The following is a 19,948-nucleotide window of genomic DNA, read 5'->3' on the forward strand; positions in this document are numbered from 1 at the left end:
AAAAAAAGCCAAACACACTCTGGCTATATAATAACCTAAATACTAGGGCGAACCTATGAACCTATGAACCTTGTAAGCAGACCATGTGATGGATGAGATAAAAAGTTGTTCAACAGAAAACTAAACGTCAAACTGTAAGGAATCCAGCTCCTCAGTGTTTCACCAGTAAAGAAGGAGAGGTGGAGACTGTGCTAGTGAAACAATTACAACTGTTTCAAAGAATAATGTATGAAAGACAAATATAAGCCCAGGAATCGAACAAAAGAATAAGGAGAAACTTGGACTGGACTTCAAAATGCTGCACACTGATCACCAGCATGGCTTCAGCTCTCCCAGCGTGAAAACAGAAACTCAGCAGAGAAGGCCAGTGGGCTTGTTTGTGGGTATATTTCAGTAACTGGCTAGTAAGTGTACTGCCTGGGATGCCAGAAATGAAGAAATACAGAGGACCTGTGAAAAATCAGCTACAAAGAGTGAGGAAGAAACACTCACTGGCAAAAGTTCTGCAGCTGTTCAGCAAAAAGCAATGCAAACTCCAGGCATGAATTCCAGTAAACTACAGGAAAATATAAAACAATTGCACACAGACCTGGTGAAAATAAATGAAACGCTGATGGAGTATATCAACAGAAACAACAAAAGGCTGGAAAAAATGGAAGAAGCTTTAAATAAATATTCAGATGAGGTGATAAAGCTGCAAAAATTAGAGGTCAAAATGAAGAAAAGGCCGGCTGAATATGAGACTGGTCAGGAAGAGATGCTTCAAAAATAATAGGATTAGAGGACAGAGTATGTAGGGGAAACCTTCTGAATATGAGACTGGTCAGGAAGAGATGCTTAAAAAAAACCTACTGAATATGAGACTGGTCAGGAAGAGATGCTTAAAAAAATAATAGGATTAGAGGACAGAGTATGTAGGGAAAACCTTCTGAATATGAGACTGGTCAGGAAGAGATGCTTAAAAAAATAATAGGATTAGAGGACAGAGTATGTAGGGAAAACCTTCTGAATATGAGACTGGTCAGGAAGAGATGCTTAAAAAAATAATAGGATTAGAGGACAGAGTATGTAGGGAAAACCTGAGATTTTCAGTTATACCAGAGAAGCTGGAAGGAACAGACAACATTAATGTTATGAAAGCACTGATAAGCAACTGGACTGGTTGAAAGGACACATATGTGTGTATGCTCCAACCTGGCTATGAGAAAGCAACCTAAACCTTTAATAGTAAAGATGCAGTCCTACCAGCAGAAGGAGTTAATTTTGACAAAACTGTGGCAGAAGTACAAAGTACTAAAAGCTGGAGACAGCAGACTGTTTGTGGAGAATGATTACTTATTCTACACCAGGCAGAAGAGAAGCAAATGTATTCCACTATTCAGGGAATATTGAGACAGAGCTGTGAGATTCAAACTGCTGTACCCAGATGTCTTCAAAGTATTTTTCCCTGGAGGGACAAAATAATTTTTTGATGAAGTACATCCTAAGGAGGAAATACATACAGTTGCCCAACAAATAGTGAGCTGTGAAACAGAAAGAGATTTTGTGTCTTGTTTTTCTGGTAATAAAGACCACAGAGAGACTGTGCCTGTGACACTTTTTCCAATGTTTAAACAGAAAATGTTGGAGTGAAGAAGGGAGCACAAGAGTTGACTAGAAGAATCGAGAGTATATTTGAAATGAAGCAGAAACAAGATTTGGAAGATGGAGATGAGCAGTAATAAAACCAGTAACAATGTGGGATTACAATGCAATAATTATGACACAACAAAAAAAATTGGAAATATTGAACTTTTTCAGAATTTGTTGGACTTGTGGGGGCATTAAAGCATATGCCCTGCTTCATGTCATAAATATTCAAAATGCTTTGAGGAGGGGAAGAGGTGGGAAAAAGTTAACTATAAGCAAATATTTTTTTTTTTTACTAGCACAATTTTTGTGGTATATGGTTTTCTTTGCATGCTGTAAAGTAAAATTTTCTCAGTTATTTTTGAAAGTAATGGAAAGTGTAAAGAGGTGCTCCTGTTCTTTTTTTTCTTTTCTTTCTCCCTTCTCTCCAGGTAATGTAATGAAAAAAGCCTGGCTGAAAGAGCATGACAAAAGAAAAATTAATATGCTTTTTATAAGTCTTGCATGGGGAAAAGACTGGATTAAGGACCTTAGATTGATTTAGTAATAAGTTTTAAGAGTTAGCAAGTAAATAAAAAATATTATGAGGCTTTTTCTAGCAAATATATGTATACTCAGTAGCAATTATACAGCTGGCTTCGTGATTCCATGGAAACAATCTGATAAAAAGAAACAGGCTGCCTGGTTCTCATGTCTCCATGGAGACATTGTGATAAAGAGAAACTGGTTACAGTCTGGTGGATAGTGATTGGCTGAAGAAAAAACTGAGTAGAGAAATTGGCTAGGGTATAATGTTCTCTGAAAGCATTCAGAGATTTTCCCAGCTAGCAGAGCTATAAAAAAGACAAAACCAATTAGCACTTAGTAGAAGCACAGGCTGCACCATGCACCTTAAAATGTTTAACCTTTCTTTTAGGTTAACTCAACCCTGGGAGTGTGGCTGTCAGTTTGGACTTTTTGTTCCTATTAAGAGGATAAAACTTCAGTTTTTGAAGATGCATATATTTCTGCAGGTTAGTATTAAGTTAATAGGTTTTACAGGGGTATCGAGGAGGTTTGTTTTTATGTTTGAGGGCTTTCAGCAAAACAAAAAGTTTTGTAAGATGTGACATAGGCTCAACTGGGTATGTAAAAAACAACTGTATAAGAGTTGAACCTGTTAAACAGTGTAAAATGTTAATGTCTCACAGATAAATACAAAAATGAAAGAGTAGTAATCTATATTAAAAATGTACAGTGCAAATAGCTATGTTCTAGGAGACACATGTAGAAAGAACTGAACTGTGACTTTGATAAAGAAAGGTTTTCATAATGGTTATTCAGTGGAATACCTGGGACAAAGGAAAAGTGGAGTACTTAATATTAATTGCAAGAGGAGCTTCAATAGTGATAGAAGAGGATAAAAAAAAATAATAATAGCAGATTTGTAGTGCTAAGGGGCTACTGGCAAGAGAGAAGGATTACACTGGCATGTATTTATATTCCACATAAAACTGCTATAATGGAGCTTAAGAAAATTCTGGAAGAAATAATCATTTTTAAGCAAGGAATATTACTTGCAGATGGTGACTGAAATGTGATTCTCAACAGTGAAGATGTATCTGGGGGCCCAGAAGGGAAAGAATAATAAATGAGGGTAGATTTTTGAAGAAATTTATGAAAATATTTGGCATAGAAAATGTGAATTCTGTAACAGGCGTTCGGAATGAATTTACATATTATTCCCCAAGATATAAAAATTGGGCTAAGCTAGACAGAATTTACTTTTCACAGGAACATGTGCATTTAACTGAAAGTCTTGCTATGCACCCACTAACTATTTCAGATTGTGCGCTAATAATAACTAAAATAAAACCCAGAGTAATGAAATAAAAATGAGACACTGGGGCTTTCCCACCTACCTGTTGAAAAGAGAGGAATTTAAGGAATGGGTATTGGAGATTATTCAGCAGCTATTAGAGAGGATATACATTTCTTCTGAAAATATAGCTAAGGAGTGGGATAAAATTAATGTGGAATTTAAAAATAGGGTGGAAATAAAAGAAAGGGAGTTATGGTTAAGAAGTAACAAGAATTATTTAGAAGGACTGACAAATTTCAAACTATTGCAAAATAGGGGGAATCACACAGAACAAGAAGAGGATCAACTGCAGAATGCTAAGAGAAATAAGGGATTACTTCGATAATATGCATGAGTTTAGAAAGATTACTGTTAAGCAACTCTTTTTGATAATAACAGTAAAGCACAAAAACATTTAGCACAAAACTCAGGCAACAGAAAGTAGAAAGGGCTATCGCCAAGCTTAGGGAGCCTATAACAAGCAGGATAACAAGAGATCCTGTAGAGGTATTAGAAATATTTTGGAAATTCTATGAAAGTCTGTATAAAGCAGAGAAATAGGGAAATAAAAAATATACAAATGGAAATGTTTATGGAAGAGTTAAATATGGCAAGGTTAGAGGTAGATGAGGCTCAATTACTAATGATTAGGATAGGAGGAGATGAGATAAAGATTGTGATGTATAACCAAGCTACAGGAAAGTCCCCAGGAATAGATGGTATTCCTGTGGAAAATTGGAAGCTAGGAGGAAAAAACTGATAAAGATCTGGAAGGTTTTGTTTAACAGTATTTAAAGAGGAGGAGAAGTACCACCATCCTGGAAGAAAGCAGTGGTAGCTGTAATACCTGAAGAGAGTAAAGATCCATCAGACCCAGCTTCATACAGGCCCATTTCAGTACTAAACCATTATTATAAAGTGTTTATGTATACAATGACTAAAACAATAGCAAAAGTAATTTATGGTTATTGGCAGTGGCAGAATTATGGAGAGTATTAGAGGTGGGAATATTACAAACCTCACAGAACAATGTGAGGCCAAGTAGATTATTAGGTTAAGGGGTGATTTTGGACATTGCCTTAATGAAAAAGTTCCCATTCAACCTATGCTAAAGGTGAGGTCCCTATTTAAATGAATGAAAAATGTTTATTGCCATGGGATGAATATGATTTGTTGCTTTTAATGATGTGCATTTTTATAGTTAATGTTTTTAATGTTAAAGTAGTCTCATAAACGTTTTTGTGTTACTATATGTATGGTATCTTTAAGTCTGTAAGTCATGTGATTTAGATGGTTGTAATTGACTTTAATATTTAAAGAGAGTTAATTGAGTGTTATATCACATCTGATGAAGCAGGAAACTGTGAAAGCACTTATGTGTTTTTTACTTAAATAAATTGAGAGATATACTGGAGTCTTTGGCCACTTTTGAGTCCTATTGTGTTCTGGAATTAGTTTATTCAATTTTAATTTGTGGACTTGAAATCTGGCTGCTGTTGGTGGTTATTTATTTCATTATTCAATTACTGGTTTGCAACAACAACGCTAGAGTCATTGCTGAAGGAGAAGATGCTTTGGTTGAACTAGATTATATACCGAAAATTTTTTCTACCAAAAATGGACATGACAGACTTTTGCTATATTTGCAGAGCTCAGGTAACCTTCTTTTAGACTCTACAATTACTTCTAATGTGAATGAGAATGCTGCTGTTGATATTGTATCTTTGAAGACCAAGATATATTTGTTAGAGAGCGACTTTAAGTTTAAAAGACACCAATTACAATGCTCATCCATGAAGGTATAGCTCCTAGAGGACTTCATGTCTTGAAAATGCCCACACAGGGCAGTCACTATCCTGAGATGCTGACTGAATGGCAGAGGGTTAACCTAGAATGTAGTATCAAATATATGCAGCTTCTACTGAACTTTTCACAAAGTGAAGCTGAACATTTTTCTTGTAATGTGATGCAGCAATATACTGAGTTAAAGGAACAGTTTCCAGTGGATGTTTTGAATAAATATATCTGTGATTTGGCAGATACAGTCTCAATGTTTGAGAGGAGACTGTTTAAGACTAAATTAAAGAAATTAACCAGGGATCAAACTGACTTATAGTGGCAATGTTTTTACATGGCCGAAAATGATGTTTCCTATTCATCGAAATTTAGAATCAGAAGAGTCCCAGGTTGCCATGACAACTGCTACTTCAGCCATTATTCATATGCCATTCTGTAATAGCACACCTCCTCATAGAGTCAGCAACATAATAACAGTGGCGGACTCTCCTAGGGATTTAGGTGCTAGAGAAAGACTGTTGAGGCACAGGTGCATAGATCGTGCACCTTGAGTGAAAAAGAAAAAGAAAGAGAAAACAGTGACAATGTTTCCAAACCTGCTGCATCTTCGTTTTTACAAAGGAATTTAACCTCTTCCCATCAAGAGTCAAGATTTATTGACCGAGAAATGTCATTCCAGGAGCCGCCCGAGAGTGAAAAGAAAACCAGAGGGAGAACTTACAGGGACACCAAGCATAAATAAAATGCTCAGAATAGGGAAGGTGTCTTAATTTGGAATTTATCCTCTTGCACAATGACACAAGCTGAATGCAGTGTTCTGTCAAAGGGGCTTTCGTTCATCACCACTCAGAAATCTGACTTTACAGAGGTAATCTTAGGATTGAAGACATTCATTAGAAATTTGATGTTAAAATTAAATTATAAAGACACTTCTGCTGGCCATAATGATTGTTTTTTTAGAAAACTTAGCATCTTTGTACCTGTACTGAATCCACTAGTCATGGCTTTTGAGAAACTGTGCATAGATGAGTTTCATAAGATGAACGATGATGGAAACAAGTCTTTTAAACACTCTAATCTGACAGAAGAGGAATATTTCGCTTTGAAAAAATTGCAAAACAATTATGACATTGTAATAAGACCAGCTGACAAGGGTGGGCCAATTGTAGTGCTTGACAAAGAGTGGTACAATACTGAAATGTGCATAATGTTATCAGACACCATTTTTTATGCTAGAGTTAACAAAAGTAGGGTGGATTATATGGTCAAGAACATAGACTCTACATTAAAAGGTTTGTTAACCAGTAATAAAATAGATAGGTCTTTATTTAAATATTTTTCTATGACCAACCCGCTGATACCTATTATTTAAGGGCTACCTAACCTACATAAGAATCCTGTACATCCTCCGCTGCGTCCTATTGTTGCAGGACACAACTGGCGTACTGAGCCCATGGTTGTTTACATCAAGAAAGCTCTTAGACCTATTCTGAACATGAATATGTATATTTTGAAAGCCAGAAAACATTTTTGACTGACTTATTTTCAGCTAGTCGAGAGCTTGTTATTGCTGGCACTGTGCTTTTGGTCACTCTTGATGTGATGTCCCTCTTTACTGTCATTCCTAATGATGCTGGTATATTGAGTTTTAGACAGTTTTTGTGTCAACATGATTGTTTCACTAATGAACAGATTGATTTGTACAGTGTTCTTTTGAGAATTATTTTGGACAATAATGTTTTTAATAAGGCTTTTTATTGGCAGAAGAATGGCGTAGCTATGGGCACATCCTGTGCCCAAGCTATGCCAATGTGGTTATGGCCACATGGGAACATGAGCATATTATATATGGTCCATATTGCAAATTTATTCTTTTATCATAGATTTGTGAACTATATATTCTTTTTATGGTGTGGATCTCTTTCAGAGATCTGTGCCTTTGAGGAATATATCAGTTCAAGTACTTCTTTTTTATGATTTTCTTTAGGCTTTTTTGATAAGAGCATACATTTTCTGGTTGTTAATATTGTTATTAATGATCAGGACAGCATTAGCACTAAGTTGTTCTAGAAACCATGCCACTGTAACCATTTGTTGTTTTGTGAGAGTATGCATCCATCACACATATTCAGGAATGTAGTAAAGAATGCGGTTTTTAGAATCTCCAGATTGAATGCAGAAGAACAAGATTGTATTAGCCATGCCACGAATTTACCTGTTATTTGCAAATAGAGGCTGTAATGAGTATGCAGTCACCAAGGTGAGGTTACAAAATTAAGAGGTAGCATTGCTAAGCCATATATTTCAGAAGTTTATAGTAGGAGCAATGAAATAGGTACATTTAAGACAGGAAGCTGAAGGTGCCTTTACATTATTCGAGTAATGCTAGATCTTATACACACGTTATTAAGAAATTTTGGCCTTTGTTAACTACGGATGTTGAGACTGGAAAATTGATAGATACTCATCCTAAGTTTGCATTTAAAAATATGAAGTCCTTAAAAAGGCAGTTATGCTATCCTAGGGACATTAATGCTAAGGGTGGCTTTTGCTTTACTAAATCGTGTGGGAAATGTATAGCATGCAAGCACAGACGCGACAAGAAGCGTTTTACATCTGGACCAACATAGAACATATACGTTTAATGTTTCTGCTACTTGTGATACAGTACATGTTTTCTATTTAGCACACTGTTTGTCCTGCCAAAAGTTTTATATTGGCAAAACAGACAGATGTTTTAAAGACAGGATTAAAGAACATCTTTACCATATTAGTAAATTAAATAGTTTTAATGCCCTGGCTAGACATATTACGGAGACTAGTAATGAGCATGGGGTCTGTATTATAAGCATGAAAGACCTTTTCAGCGAATACAAAAAACAGCGACACATATTGTACGAACCGCGAAAACACCAAACGCCCTAAACCGCAAAATTAAATCTCGAATCATCATAGTTGGCCAACCCCAATGCCTGCTACATACTACCTAACCAAACAAAATAAATAAACCACATACATACAGTAAACAAAACCCTACTTCTAACCCTACACTAAACCTTGCATACATTACTATCTATGCACTTACCTTAACCCCCACCCTAACCCTAAGGTCCGTAACTATTGCACACTTACTTTAAGGAGCTATACCGCAGAAGGGCCAACTACGACGATTTGACATTTCGAATTTCGAGCTTCAGAACGATCAATGTTTTCATTGTTCGCTGAATAAGTGGCGAGGTTTCCGTATTCGTGTAAGTGGACCTTTGCGGTTCTAATAGGGAACCATGAACATAGTTTTAAATTTATGGTAATTGGCAGAATTATGGAGAGTATTAGAGGTGGGGATATTACAAACCTCACAGAACAACTTGAGGCCAAGTGGATTATTAGGTTAAGGGGTGATTTTGGACATGGCCTTAATGAAAAAGTTCCCATTCAACCTGTGCTAAAGGTGAGGCCCCTATTGAAATGAATGAAAAGTATTTATTGTCATGGGATGAATATGATTTCTTCTTAATGATGTGCATTTTTATAGTTAATGTTTTTAATGTTAAAGTAGTCTCATGAAAGTTTTTGTGTTATTATATGTATGGTATCTTTAAGTCTGTAAGTCATGTGATTTAGATGGTTGTAATTGATTTTAGTATTTAAAGAGAGTTAATTGAATGTTATATCATGTCTGATGAAGCAGGAAACTGTGAAAGCACTTATGTGATTTTTACTAAATTAAACAAAAGATATACTGGGGTGTTTTTGGCCACTTTTGAATCCTATTGTGTTTTGGAATTAGTTTATTTGATTTTAATTTGTGAACTTGAAATCTGGCTGTTGTTGGTGGTTATTTACTTAACAAAAGTAATGCCAAAATTGATAGATCTGGATCAATGTGGTTTTGTGTGGGGGAGCCAAACATTTGACAACATTAACAGAACATCGATGATCCAGAGGGAAGCAGAATGCAAGAATGTACCATTGTTGTTAGTGGGTCTTGATGCAGAGAAAGCATTTGACACAGTCAGCTGAGGCTTTATGAGCAGGGCAATGAAAGCATTTGCATTTCCTGAAAAAAAAGATAAAAGATTATTAGGAGGATATATATAAGCGATCAGAGGCAAAAATTAAAGTTGGTGGGGTCCTCTCTATAATTTCTGCTTGAGCAGAGGAACCAGGCAGGGGTGTCCTCTTTCCCCTTTGTTATTTGCATTATATTTAGAACTATTGGCAAAGAAAATGTGAAAATTAAATTTGGAGGAGTCCTCTCTGATAATTTCTGCTTGAGCAGAGGAACCAGGCAGGAGTGTCCTCTTTCCCCTTTGTTATTTGCATTACATTTAGAACCACTGGCAAAGAAAATAAGGGACTCAGAAATTCAAGGATATAACTGGTATGGTAGTCAAGAAAAGCTGGCTCTATTTGCAGATGATGTTATTTTGTACCTGATAAAACCGGAAAGAGACATTACAGTGCTGTGGAACATTTTGAGACAGTTTCAAGTCTTTTTGGGATACAAAATTAATGAAGCTAAAACAAAAGCAATAATGGTAAATGATGTACCTACACATTGGTTCAGCAGTATCCATATTTAAGTATTTAGGAGTATGGATTCAAAGGATTGTGATGTGGCAGCTAAGGATATGTGAGAAGAGACTAAACAAAAGCTAATAAAAATTTGAGAAAATGGAATCTTTGTTATATGGATATGGATAGTAAGATACAAGCAGTCAAAATGTTTTTATTCCCTTTAGCAATTAATAAAGAGCTGAAGGACTTTATCTAGGAGGAGAAGATGGCAAGACTTGAGTGGGATAAACTGATTCTTCCAGTAAATCAGGGCAGATTGGGATTAAACCAGTTTGAAGGGGTATTTCAGAGCTACACAGTTAAGGCTCCTATACATAGCAGAAGCAGAAAACTATAATTCAGAGTGGATGTTGAAACTAGGGGGGGGGGGCTCAAGAAACAAGGAGAGGCTGGGATTATGGATGCAGATCCTTAAGGAGAATAACAATAATCATAGAGAATATTATATCCATAAAGTAGCAGAAAGTATTGTAAGAACTAAACCAACACAGGAATGGAGAAAGGAGACTCTGCCAATAGGGATGACTGCAGTTAAGGATACAGACAATAAGTAAGAGGGGGCTGGAATTTATTGGAGAAAACTGGCAAATCAACCAAGGTACTGAGAACAAACAACTAAAGAGGGAAAGGTAATAGAATGGGAAGAGGCCAAGAATTTATATAGACGCAGGTTAGAGATTGCCTTCCCTACCAAGGATTGATATCAGACTACATGCAAAGAGAAAGAAATAAGGGGATCCTAAATGAAAGACCAGTACTAGTAGAGTTTTTAGTAGAATCTGTAACAGAAGCTGCCATTAAAAAAGGAATAATTAGTAGAGCATATGAAATTTTGCATAACTATAAGAATCAATCAGAGGAGGTTAGAAAGGATCGGGAAGAGAGACTGGATAAGCAATTCATAAAGAAACAATGGGAAGATATATGTATGTCACCCAAATATGCAACAAAATCTAGAACAGTTAGGATTTTTGCTTGGAAATGTTGACACAGATTTTTTTATACCCCAAGTAGACTCCAGAAAAAAAATTTCCTCAGTTAGATAGCAAATGTTGGAGTGTGAGGGGGAAGAAAGAGATACTTGGGAGCATATTTTCTGGGAGTGTTGTGGGTTGGCAGACTTTAAGGATTCCCTGCAGGATGCACAGCAGAGATGCTGGGTGGACGGATTGGTGGGATGAGGCAGATGATTTTTTCTGAGCTATGATACGGAATTTGAATTGTCTAGACATGGTAAGGCCTTGCTGTCTCTAATTATGGTGGCTGCCAAAAATGTTATTACTAGAAAATGGAAATCAAAATCTACACCAACTATATTAGAAGTAGTGAATATAGTAACAGAGATAAACAACTGGAATTGAGATCTTTAGAAAAGGATAGAAATAAACTACATAGGAAAAATGGGAATTGTGTGAACACTACATACAGGAGAAGAATGATGTTTAAAAGAAGGCAGGACTTAAATGAGATATGTAATGTTTGAAAATGATTGGGTAGACTATAAGTGATGTATAACGTTTGCAACTGGGAGTGTGTCAGTGTGGTTTGTTTTCATTTATGTAAATGTATGATTGCTTATGTTGTAAGTGATGGTTTAATAAAGATGTTTCTTATTTAAAAAAGGGGGCAGGAATTGAATAAATTATGTAATGCTGCTTAAGTTATATGATATATAGCAATATATACAGCAGTCTACCTCCATCTTCTTCTTCTTCTTGCTCACACAGGGTAATTACTCCTCCCTTATTTTCTGGCAGTAGACCTCACTTTATCTTGCGGGTCTCCTTCTTCATACCTCTCATTTCTTGTCAACAGTTACTCCTTCTCCTAAGTATAGACACTAGGTGTATACTTTATATTATTATCCTATTATAATTACTATTTCATTCTGGAATGTTATTAAAGTGTACAGCTTAAGGTGTTTATTTTTTGTACCTGTATAGTGTTTCTTATATCACCTTAATCATAGTTGTTGTACATCTTAAAGTATTATTATCCTAATTTGATTTGATGTTACATTATAGCATTATGTTTCTGTACCTGTAAAATGTACTTTTATTAATCTGTGTTATATGTGGAGCATTTCTCCCCAGGTCTCCATTTAAAAAGGACTTGTATCCAGTCAGACATTCCCAGTAACCAAATGTAAAATAAATAAAATAAAATAAATATGTGAAGTATAATGTTTGTTGATGTTAATTTGTTGATAGATTGATTACTTTTGTATAAATGTAAATGTGCCTATGTGACAAGTGATAATTCAATAAATGTGTTTAAAAAAAAAGAAAAAGGCTGTCTGAACATGAGGTTTCTCAAGAACTGTTTAAAATATTACAGTTAGAAGATAGAGCACACAGAGAAAACCTTAGAATTTCTGTTGTACCAGAGAAACTGGAAGGAGCAGACTATTCATTTGATAAAAGCACAAATAAGCAAATGGACTGGTGTTCCATGGCAAATATTAATTGAAAGGGCATATTGAGTTTATGCTGCAAACAGGTTCATGAGAAGGCAGCCTAGAACTGTATTAGTAAAGATGCAATCATACCAGCTGAAAGAGTTCATCCTGACAAAATTGTGGCAAAAGGGCAAAGTATTTAAAATTGGAGCTAGCACAGTGTTTGTAGAAAATTGCACTGTACACCACGCAGAAGTGAAACCAATTTATTCTAGCAACTGGGAAAGTTGAGAGACAAATGTGAGATTCAAGCTGCTGTATCCAGCTGTCTTCAAAGTGTTTTTTTTTTTTCCTGGAGGATCAAAGTCATTTTTTGATGCAGAACATGCTAAGGAGAAAATATAAAAAAGTTTATCCAAGGAAAAAGTGAGTCAGCAGCAGACGGGGACTCTGCTTCCCATTCTTCTGATGATAAGGTTCATAGAGAGACATCGGGTCTACATTACATCCCGACAAGAGGAGAAAACATACTTGATCTCATCATCACGAACATGGGATCAAAATGTTCAACACCGAAAGTATACCCCTCACTGGTGAGATCAGATCGTAAACTAATCTCGCTGGAGGTCCTCATCCCGCCCCCACCTGAAACAAAAAAGACCACAGTGAAAAACTTCTCAAAAGCCGATTTCACACTTCTAAAAACTAGTGTGGTCTCCTTTAAGGCCCCTGAGCCAGTGGTAAACATTACTCAAACCGCTAAATCACTTACAAATGCCTTCTACCAGCACCTACAGGACTGCATGGATCAGGCAATCCCAAACAAAACTAAGACTCTCTGTACCAAAGGCAAGCGTCCAGTCTGGTGGACCCCAGCCATAAACAAGCTCTACAACAAAAGGAGGAAGCTACTACAAGATAGAGCAAAATCCTTGAAAGGTAAGACACCTTTGATCATTATAAGTAAAAACTAAGAGCTCTCATAAAATCATCCAAGGCAAATTTTGAGAGAAAAATCGCCAAGGACTCTAAAGACAATCATAAGGCCTTCTTTAGCTATGTTAGAAACCTAGGAGGAAACTCCCAGATATGCTCAGAATTAGTTCAAAATGATGTGAAAATTACTGAACCTACACACATTGCCAAACATACTGGCTGACAGGTTCAGTGCAAACTCCCAAAAGGAGAGATATCTATTCCAGAGGATTGTAGCCCCCCAAACATCTCCAACGCCCAGGTGAGAACTGCCCTCACTAAGGCAAAAAACACAGCATCCATGGGACCGGATGATGTCCCCGGCTGTGTGCTTCACGAACTCAACGAGGAATTAAACCCACAGTTAGGACAGCTGTTTAATCTTAGCCTCACCTAAGGATGCGTACAAGGGTGGGCTGCATGCGACTGTGGTCCCACTTCATAAGGGTGGTGCCTCCACAGACCCTGGAAATTACCGCCCCATTAGCTTGACAAGCCTTATCTGCAAAGCCATGGAGAGGATCATAATGGAACTCATAAATAAAGACATAGGGAACTTGCAGACTTTGGATCCAACCCAGTTTGGCTTTGTCAAAGGCAGATCCTGCCTCTTAAACTTGGTTGACTTTTTCGAGACAGTCACCAAGGCCATTGATGAGGAAAGGCAGTCCATACAGCCTACCTCGACCTGGCAAAGGCCTTTGACACAATACCCCACTCAGGTATCATCGAAAAACTCATCAGCTTGAATGTAAACCCATACATCACAAGATGGGTTGCAAACTGGCTAAGTGACAGAACCCACAGGGTCAGAGTTGCTGGAGCCATGTCAGACTCAAAGCTGTCACAAGTGGTGTCCCACAGGGCTCAGTCCTGGGTCCACTCTTGTTCGGCATCTACTTTTCTGAAGTACAAGCAAACACAGGAGGGTTATGGCTGACAAAGTTTGCAGATGACTGCAAACTGGGCCATAGTCGAAAACACATCTGACACAGATATCCTCCAGAAGGGCCTCATAGAAACGGATAACTGGTGCCAGAGCCATGGCCTGAAGTTAAACGCCAAAAATGCATAGTCATACCCTTCGGAAAACAAGGTTACCCCTAGCTACCATATAGGTGGCAATCCACTGAGCACAGAAAAGTCATCAGGGATCTGGGCTCCCAGGTTGACAGTAGCCTTCCGTTTGACACTCATGTTGCTAAAGTAGTTAGGAAAACCTTCTATATCGCCCACCTGATCATGAAGGGATTCACATCTAGATCAAGGGAGGTCATCGTCCCCTGTACTCATCACTCATTAGACCTATGATTGAGTACAATGCCCAGTTTGGAATGTATCTGACCAGACACCTGCTGCAGCTTGAAAGGCCCCAAAAGTTCCTCACCAAAAGGATAAAGGGTCTCAAAATATGTCTTATGCTGCCGACTGAAAGAACTCAGCTCTATTCAGTCTCATACCGCTTGCTCAGAGGTGACCTGTGCCTGACATATAAGGCCATGTCAAACCCAGATTTGATGAATATGCTTCACCTCAAAAATCTAGATCCTCAGAACCACAAGGGCGGGAGACTTAAACCTTGACACGGTTATAAATAGAACGTGCTGGAGGGACAGATTCATCACCCAGAGACTCCCTATGCTGTGGAACAAAATCCCGGTACATGTGAGGCAGAGCACCTCGCTGGCCTTGTTCAAGAGGAATCTTGACCAATGGATGGGAGATCGCAGATATACCCCAGGGATTACTTCAGTGTCACTGCTTGACAGAGGCACAGCAAAATGATAGGCATAGTTTTTATTCAAACTAAAGGGGTGGCGAAAGCCACATAACTATGGGCTAGGCTTATAAATGCCCTTGGGCAGATAGCCTAGTATGAACCTATGAACCTATGAACCTAAGTTCATATGAACGAACGCTCTAATATGATAAGGTTCATAGAGAGACATCGGGTCTACATTACATGAACGAAAGTTCATATGAACGAATGCTCTAATATGATAAGGTTCATAGAGAGACATCGGGTCTACATTATATGAACGAAAGTACATATGAACAAATGCTCTAATATGATAAAGTTCATAGAGAAACATCGGGTCTACATTACATGAACGAAAGTTCATATGAACGAACGCTCTAATATGATAAGGTTCATAGAGAGACATCGGGTCTACATTACATGAACGAAAGTTCATATGAACGAATGCTCTAATATGATAAGGTTCATAGAGAGACATCGGGTCTACATTACATGAACGAAAGTTCATATGAACGAACGCTCTAATATCATAAGGTTCATAAAGAGACATCAGGTTTACATTACATGAACGAAAGTTCCTATGAACGAACACTCTAATATGATAAGGTTCATAGAGAGACATCGGGTCTACATTACAGAGACATCGGGTCTACATTACATGAACGAAAGTTCCTATGAACGAACGCTCTAATATGATAAGGTTCATAGAGAGACATCAGGTCTACATTACATGAATGAAAGTTCATATGAACGAACGCTCTAATATGATAAGGTTCATAGATAGACATCGGGTCTACATTACACGAACGAAAGTTCATATGAACGAACGCTCTAATATGACAAGGTTCATAGAGAGACATCGGGTCTACATTACATGAATGAAAGTTCATATGAACGAATGCTCTAATATGATAAGGTTCATAGGGAGACATCGGGTCTACATTACATGAACAAAAGTTCATATGAACGAACACTCTAATATGATAAGGTTCATAGAGAGACATCGGGTCTACATTACATGAATGAAAGTTCATATGAACGAACGCTCTAATGAGCGAAAATGCCAGGCATCGAAACGCTTTGTCTGGGGTCGCAGTGCAGTGAAGATAGGAATATTTGCCCTTTCCTCATTGTAGTGCGATCTTGGAGTTGAAATATATACTTAGTGGGGGGGGGGCACAGCCCCCCACAATATAAGGTTTGATGTTTGGCACTTTCGTTCATAAGAGCGTTCGTTCATATGAACTTTCGCTCATATAATATAAACCCGAGACATTGCCAAAGAAACCTTTTCCAATGTTCCAATGGAAAATGCTTGAGACAGAAAACGGCACAGGAGTTGACTAGAAGAATCAGCAGTACCGTGGATTTGAACCAGAGGAATAGGAAGAAGACCAGCGACTCTGAAATTAGTGAATAAATGGAAGACTCTAAAGCATCTATCACTTTTGTGAAACATGGTTTTGCAAGAAAAAGTGGCAGAAAAATACTGGACTTTTGTTGACTTTGTTAAACATGTGGGTGGACTATAAAGCATAAACCTTATTTTATATCATTAATGATATAAAGATACAATATACATACAAGCAACTGTTCAGAACATCTACACAACAGATGGAAAGTACTAACCCGGTTGTGTGCTCCTTATCTGGTTGGAAGCAATGACCCTTTTCTGTAGACTTACACAGCAGGTACTGATCCTTTTCCACATAGCTACACAGCAGAGAAAGATCCTGTGCTACACATCTACATATCAGTTGATGGTCAGTGCCCATCAACTGATCCTGTGCTACACATCTACATATTAGTTGATGGTCAGTGCCCATCAACTGATCCTGTGCTACACATCTACATATCAGTTGATGGTCAGTGCCCATCAACTGATCCTGTGCTGCACATCTACATATCAGTTGATGGTCAGTGCCCATCAACTGATCCTGTGCTGCATCTACATATCAGTTGATGGTCAGTGCCCATCAACTGATCTGCACACATCTACATATCAGTTGATGGTCAGTGCCCATCAACTGATCCTGTGCTGCACTACATATCAGTTGATGGTCAGTGCCCATCAACTGATCCTGTGCTGCACATCTACATATCAGTTGATGGTCAGTGCCCATCAACTGATCCTGTGCTGCACATCTACATATCAGTTGATGGTCAGTGCCCATCAACTGATCCTGTGCTGCACATCTACATATCAGTTGATGGTCAGTGCCCATCAACTGATCCTGTGCTGCACATCTACATATCAGTTGATGGTCAGTGCCCATCAACTGATCCTGTGCTGCACATCTACATATCAGTTGATGGTCAGTGCCCATCAACTGATCCTGTGCTGCACATCTACATATCAGTTGATGGTCAGTGCCCATCAACTGATCCTGTGCTGCACATCTACATATCAGTTGATGGTCAGTGCCCATCAACTGATCCTGTGCTGCACATCTACATATCAGTTGATGGTCAGTGCCCATCAACTGATCCTGTGCTGCACATCTACATATCAGTTGATGGTCAGTGCCCATCAACTGATCCTGTGCTGCACATCTACATATCAGTTGATGGTCAGTGCCCATCAACTGATCCTGTGCTACACATCTGCATATCAGTTGATGGGCACTGACCATGCTCTATAGGCTTAAGACAGATGTGGTCAGTCTGAAACACTGAAGAAAGTCTTAATGAGTTTTTATCAGTATTGCAGGTGGTATTTCTGCTGACATTCTACTGACAAAATAAGATTTAAAAGTAAATGCTACTGAGTTATTACTTGGTTCTTCTCAGGGATATCAGACAATGAGCTACCTTAAAACCTAAACTGCTTAAAATGTTTCAGAACCCATAGTCCAATATATAAATCAGAAACTGCCCAGCACTAAAAACACCCTAAATCAGTACATCAAAGTCAGAGAAGTATATTCTCAAAATTAACCAGTCCTTCACTAGCAACTCAAACAATACTGCAGGAGATTCCATCTGCTCCTGTTATGTCTCCAAACTAGGAAACTCCTTACCACTTCAGTTGAAACAAAAAAAACTGAAACTTTTAGAACTCAGCTAAAACAATACCTACAAAACTGTTGGCTGTGTTCTTGCTCAACTCCTGGCTAAGCTATAATAGTATTTCATGATTCCTGTGCATACAATGCTGCTATCTACCCCCTGAAACAGAAGGTTAGTGCCATCCTCCATTTGTCTATGCCTCCAGATTTCCCTGTTTTGCATCATAACCTATTTAATACCACTAATATTCTACTTCTAAATAACTAAAGTAATATTTTCTCACATCCATACCCCTTCTGGTCTGATTTTCCACCTCATCTCTGGTACTCTTCGTAGCAGTGCAATGTCTTTCAGCTTTTCCCAGTTAGGGGTCACCACAGTAAATCACCAGTCCACAGATTGATTGGCAGTGGTGTTTTTGCAGTGTCAAGTTGCCAGCCTGGCACCCCACCATCACAGAAGGCACACATGTAGTTACTTGCATGTCTATAAAACTCACTCAAATGCAGGGAGAACATGCAGACTCCACACAGAAGGCACTCCAGCTGAGAATTGAACCAGAGAACCTCTTGCTGTGAGGTAACAACATTAACCACTGCGCCACCATGGCCACTTACTATTTATCAATAATAGCAACTAAAGACAGATATCTTATCAAAAATATAAATTAGTGTGAAGAATATATACTCATATAACCTTAAATATTTTCTATAGTTTATATATCTGTACTACAAATATAATTTATTGTGTAGCATGTAATAAAAGTATCATATTGTGGATTACTTGTTATTGTAAAATTTGGCTGGCAGTACCAAATGAACTCATGAAAATAAAGTATATGTCAAGCACCACACCACAAAGGTGCTTACTGAAATGACAGAGAAACCTGTAAAACCTGTAAATCAACATGACAGATCAGGGCTGGATGTCACGCAAGGGCATGCTGTTGACGAACACCCCAGTATATTTCTAAAGTGTATTTTTTATTTTCTCTACATATCAATAGGTTAAGTGTATGAAAAGAAAAACATAATGCAGTCTACTGTGTACAAATCCTTGAAATCTGTGCATATGTAAATAGAGTAAATAGATGCTGTCTATAGGAGAGAATGTAAATTCAGATGACTGAAGTCTGAAACTACTTCTGGTCTGTCTGTGCTATGAATATATACAACCACAAGCAAGCTACAAGGATGGGGTAAAAGATGATGGGAAAGAGAAGAAACAGCTTTCTGAGTGGGTTTAAAAGTCCTCTCCCCTCCTCCCAGTATGTAATGCTGTCACTCTTTCTCTATCTAGCATCTTTAGAAAAGTTAGTATGGAACTGTTTTGCTGTACTCAGTCTATAAGTTAATAAAGCACTCCCCCACCCAAAAATAAATAAATAAAAATTCAACATCAGCTAAATAAACTCCACATTTAATAATTTTTCTAAACAATACCTACACCATACCGCTTAGCAGATTTACCTGTGATCTATCCAAACACTCGATTACTTGTTCTGCTTGCTAGCTGCAATCAGTTATACTCAGCAAAACCAACAACAATATTAATAACAAGGAACCAAGACAACACTTAAAAACTACATCAAAATTTAAAACAAATTACAAATTAGTTCATAAGTTATAATAACAAGGACCCAAGACAACACTTAAAAACTACATCAAAGTTAAATAAAATTACAAATTAGTTCATAAGTTAACTTACTGTATTTGACAAAACCTCAGCAGGTTTCTGATGGAGTGCTTTCTTACAGGATGTAAGAAGTATAAGCCAAACTATTTATAGTCACTGCCTCCAGGAAAAACATTTAAAGGCACAGCACATTACTGAAACTGTATGTGATGGCAAACAAAGTCAGAGATCTCTTACCATGCAAGTCCTTACAAATTAGTGATAAAACTGAATTAAGGAACTCTACAGCATGATTTGAAGTCTTAGTTTAATTATTATTAGTCTT

The 19,948-nt window shown here is 37.6% G+C and overlaps 1 protein-coding gene across 1 annotated transcript in view; it reads right to left on the reverse strand.

Moving 5' to 3' along the window:
• Window positions 1-19,746, reverse strand: part of LOC122803234 (NXPE family member 4-like) — a 313,911-nt gene extending 294,165 nt beyond the window's left edge. Inside the window, exon 1 of the mRNA XM_044072833.1 lies at window positions 19,696-19,746. The gene's annotated coding sequence lies outside the window, so the exon portion shown is untranslated. The remainder of the gene's footprint in view (window positions 1-19,695) is intronic.
• Between the last annotated feature and the right edge of the window lie 202 nt (window positions 19,747-19,948).

The sequence above is a fragment of the Protopterus annectens genome, chromosome 5.part1, assembly GCF_019279795.1.
Source record: "Protopterus annectens isolate FY-2018-M chromosome 5.part1, PAN1.0, whole genome shotgun sequence".
Taxonomy (NCBI): Eukaryota; Metazoa; Chordata; order Ceratodontiformes; family Protopteridae; genus Protopterus; species Protopterus annectens.